The sequence below is a fragment of the Panthera uncia genome, chromosome B1, assembly GCF_023721935.1.
Source record: "Panthera uncia isolate 11264 chromosome B1, Puncia_PCG_1.0, whole genome shotgun sequence".
Taxonomy (NCBI): domain Eukaryota; kingdom Metazoa; phylum Chordata; class Mammalia; order Carnivora; family Felidae; genus Panthera; species Panthera uncia.
In genome coordinates, this window is record NC_064811.1 from 2,874,676 (window position 1) to 2,879,691 (window position 5,016).

Consider the following 5,016-nt stretch of genomic DNA (forward strand, 5'->3'; position numbering starts at 1 on the left):
GGCTGCGGCCATCCCCTGCGGGTTGGGACCGGTGCTTCCGTCCTGGCACCCCGTCCGCCCCGTCCTCCCCCGGCAGGGCCTCCGGGCTGCACCCCGAGCCAGGGTCTTCACGCTTGAGGGGTCCCGGCGGTCCCACCGCTGCCGGCAGGGTCCGAGCTGCACTTGGTCCCCAGGTTCCGTCCTCCAGCCCGGCAGGGTGGAGGGTCACCTGCCCCGTCCTGGAGCATCCAGGACACCACCTGGCACGGTCGTCCTGCAAGGGCTTGCGGGACCACGTGGAGGACAGACAGCACCGGGAAAGTCGGCAGAGAAGAGACACTCGTCAACACCCGCCAAGCGGCGAGGCCCGGCCCCGCCTCCCGTTCTGCCCCTTTTCTGCCGCGTGGCTCCCCTTTCTGCCGCTGGTTACGTTACTTCACAGCAGAGCACAGCAGGGCGACAGCCGTAAAAGGGGGGCCGGAAGGGCACAGGCGAGGACACGGGACGCACGTATTTTTGCCAAATCCCTCCCGAGCACACCTCGTCTTCACAGAATCGGCTGATGCCGTCGGACCGCGTCTCCCGACCGGGTTCGGGTTTCCGAGCCGCGGGCTCCGGGATCTCAGCGCTCGTCCCAGGGCTTCGCGCCTTCCCCTGAGAGCCGCCGCTGTGCTGACCCTGTTTGCGGTGGGGACGCAGGCCGTCAGAGGCCGCGGGCCGACAGTCGGAGAGGCCGCGCCTGGCCTGCCGCGGCCCGGACCAGCGGGCGCCGCCGAGCACAGCGCCTGCCAGACGCCCTCCCGCCACATTCGGCAAACAGAACGACAGGGGCTTAAAAATTAAGGGAACAGGACGGCTGGGTGAGGCGGGGAGTTTGGGTACCCCCACATCGTCCGACTCGGGTCTATCGCCGAGCCCCAGCGCGCTGGGCCCAGGGATGCCCTTCGAGGTCGCTAGGACGAGCAGAGGTGGTCGCACGTCACCTCGGGACCAGGGAGGGTCGCGGGAGCCGAGGCAGGACCCGACACCGGCTGCAGAGGCAACGGTAGGAGATTCCGGATGCGTCTCGATTCACACCACTCTCCACACCTCCGTCTGGTGCCGAGAGATTCCTAATCTTTGTCACTGGCTCTGACGTCCTCTGACAAATACCTCTTTAATCCTTTTTTTTTATTTTGTTTTTACGTTTACTTTTGAGAGAGAGTGAGCAGGGGAGGGGCAAGAGAGAGGGAGAGAGAGAGAGCATCCCAAGCAGGCTCCGTGCTGTCAGGGCAGAGCCCGACCTGGGGCTCAATGTCACAAATCGTGAGATCGGGACCCGAGCCCAAATCAAGAGGAGTCAGATGCTTAACCGACTGAGCCACCCAGGCGCCCCATCAGATACCTCTTTAAAAGGGAGATGCCCTTGACCCGGAGGTGGAAGTTCCTTCCTCGCTACGCTCCGGGGTAGTGAGCCACCCCTAAGCTCCGTGGGCTTGGATACACGAAGCACGTATTGTCCCTGCTTCAGTCACACAGCACAGCGATGTCTGTCCGATACGATGCCACCAAAGGAAGCCACGAACTTACTACTGAATGGTCCACATCTTCCACATCACTGGGACCGGTGATTTGCCAGGAGGTGCTAGTCGGTGCTTAGTACAGAGGAGGTGCTCGGTGAGCGCTTAGTATACAGGAGGTGCTAGGTCAGTGCTTAGTACACAGGAGGTGCTCAGTGAATGTTCAGCACTCAGGAGGCGTTCGGTGGGTGCTTAGGGCACGAACAAATGTAGCAATGGATGAGTGAATCCACGCCGGCACGTCACCCAGCCATCAGGCCCTCCTGCCCTCTCTTCCTCTCCCCCCCCTTGGCCACTCCCCTTTGACCCCTCTGTGGGCAATCTCTGGGCCACGGGAGAAGCGTGGCAGGGCCACACAGCGCCGGGCGAAGTGACCGGCGACGGACGGCCCCCGTGACGCTAACGTTAGAGCCTTGGTTCCGGGGACTCAGACTTGGGCAGCGTAGGGCAGCCCTTGCTGGAACTGCACCTGCCGCGAGGAAACGGGGCAAGGGCGGCTTCGGAGGGGACCGGGTGTTTCGTGTCGGACGCACTGAGTCCTCGATGCCTGCTGGAGCCCCGCACAAAGGTGAGGGGTCTGTGGAGGGATGGGTGAACTTGCGTCGAGGTGTAAAGGTGGGGTCCAGCGAGACTAAGGGCGCGCGTGGCAGGAAGGCTGTAAGGAGCCACAGGGCCCTGGGCTCGACCTCTGGCCGCGGGCTCCCCACTGGGAGAATGTGGAAGACGGCCCCACCCCCCACCCTGGGCCCAGCAGACTCAGCACAGGGTGGTGGGGCCCGTGATTCCAAGGACCTCCTTCCCCTGCGCCTCGCCTCCCTCCGCAAAGAAGGGACCATTGGGAAAAGCGGATCCGTAACTTGGGAGAACAGCGGAGAGGCGGTAGGGAGGCCCGCGCGGCAGGGGTGCCAGTGTCCGCACGGCCCTGTTCTGCCTCAGGACCTTGGCACTCGCTGTGTCTGCAGGGAGGGTCTTTCCTTTAGATCTTGAACCTCCACCCGCCCCCTGCGTTTGGCTCATACCCGACACTTCCTCGCCCTGTGTTTATGGGTCCACGCCGTGGCGCCCGTGGCCGTGGGCCTGCAGGACCGCACGGTGCTGGAGCACAGTAGGGGCACGAGCACTGCCCTCCCCGCCTCAGCCCTTCCCTCCAGCGGGCTCTTACCTCCTCCACATCTTCTGAAGCGAGGCCGGGGTAATCTGACCTGTCCACTTTCTGATCATTTAGCAAATGACTTGTATTGACCTCCGCCTGGTGCTCACGCTGGGGGAGGGGCCTAATGGGGGCAATTATAGGATTTCCGTCACCCTCGGTGAGGCCTCGGCAGGACCTTCAGCGGCTGCTGACCTCCTGCCTGGCGCAGGAGAGGGGGGGCCACCTGGACCCTGGGCTGTCGGCTCACAAGTGGGGAGAGTCACACGCTGGCCGGGTGCCGGGCCCACCCATCACCCAGCGCTCCTGGCTCAGGGAGGCAGGACCCCCCCCGGGGGGCCCAGGCAGCCGTGCTAACTGCACATCCCCGCTGGGCTGTGCCCAACAACCCTTTCTGCGTTCCAGGCGCTGTGCTGGGTGCGGGGGCTGCACACGCAGGAGGGAGCCGGGGGACCGCTCCCCTCCGAATTTTGCCCCCTGCACGTCTGCTCCCCGCACCGCGGTTACAAGTAAGGGGACGGGGAGGGCTCCCGGCCAAACCCTTCCCCGTGAGGCCTCCGGGCAGAGGCCTCCTTGTTCCCGAGTGGTGGGCGCTCTGGGGGGCCCGCGGGAGCCACTGCGTGGGCCACCACTCACAGGCTCTTGGGGATGGATGAGCATCCGTGAGGAGCTGTGGGCCGTCAGCGCCGGGCTGGGGGGACTGTACCGTGTGGTGGGGGAGGGCCACGGTGGGAAGAGAGGTCAGCCTCCCGGAGAACGGGGTGGATGTCACCAGGCAGGCCCACCCCCGGCAAGGCACAGACATGGGAGCTCATGTGACTGGCCCCCAGGGCCTGGGAACAAGCAAAAGCGTCAAGAGCCGGTCTGCTGGCTGCGAGGGACCCCTGAGCTTTGTCCCCGGTGCCTGACACACACCAAGACAGGCCGAGAGGCTGTGTGAGGGCAGGCGCCCAGCCCTGCCGAGACTCCCTGACTCCACTGCCCTTGGGAGGATCGGAGAAGGCAGACGGCAGGGCCCTCGAGGGCGAAGTGAGGTTCAAGGTGCGGAGGGGTGTGTCTGAGGTCACGGGAGCCGTGTCACTTCCCCGGGCGAGCTCACCGCGGCTCACTGCGGCCCCGCGTCTGTCGCTAGGCACTGCGGTCCGCTTTCCAGATGGACAAGGTGGGGAAACAACGGCCGGGGGTCCCCGCTGAGGTCCTGCAGCTGGGAGGTGGGGGCCGGGGGTGAACCGGTGGTGTGCTCCAGAACCGTCTCTTAGTTCTGCATTGGATTTCTCGGGCTGACCCCAGGGACCGCCACGGGCACTTCCAGAACGCGGGCGTTGCTACCCCTGGGCACGTCTGGCTGGGGCAGGGGCGGGGGCGCCCGGGGAGGGGGTTCGGGTAGAACCACAGAGGCGCGGAGACTCAAGATTGTAGAGAACGTGGCGGTCCGGGCGGCCCCCCTTGGTCCAGCGTGGACCTGGTGCTCATGGAGCAGGTGGGGACACGGCTCGGCGAGGCCTCCCGGCACCGAGGGGCAGGACGGGCTGGGAGGCTTCAGGGGAGGAGGGAGGGGGTCTCCCCAAAGACCCTGGGTCTGCAGAAGAGGAAGAGAGGTGCCCCCAGAGGCCGCGCCAGAAAAATGGTCATAGAGTGCTTTTTCTCCCCTGAGGACAGGGGCGGGGGGTGGGGGGCTGCATAGTGTCCCGTCCCTGCACTTGCTCTCGGTCCCGACCCCAGTGCTTGCCATCCTTCGCACAGCTGCGGCCATGGGTTGTGCGGGCTCGGCCTCCAGGTGAACGGCTGCTCCGGGACCAGCTGTCCCGCTCACCCGTCTCCGCATCCTGAGGCTGCTTCCAGAGCGTTCCCTAATAGGGGCTGTGACGTTGGCCGCAGGGAAGGAGCGGGCTGGATGCACAAACAGCTGGAGCTCCGCCCAGCAGGTGCCCGCAGGTGCCCGGGTCTGGCGCACACAGACTGGCCTCCGTGAGGCCGGTCGCTGGCCCGCCGAGACACTTGGCGTCCCACGCAGACCAGGCGGCTGGGGGGAGGACGCACGCGGTGGGGCGCACAAAGGCAGAGCGGGGTGCTCCAGCGAGGGGCCGGCGGAGTTCTCTGCTCTCAGGAGCCTCCCCCCCCCCCCCGCCCCGCCCCGGTGCCCCGGGGGTTTTGAGAGGAGTTAAGTGACTTGCCCACAGTCCCCAGGGTGGCTGCAGCGAGGCCCGGCCCTGGCTCCGAGGCCTGTTTCCAGACCTCGCTCGCTGATGGCTCCGTCTCCAAGGGACGGTAATGAAATAATGCTGGTGTGACACAGCTCTTGTCGCCTGAGAGTGTCTAAGTGCTTTA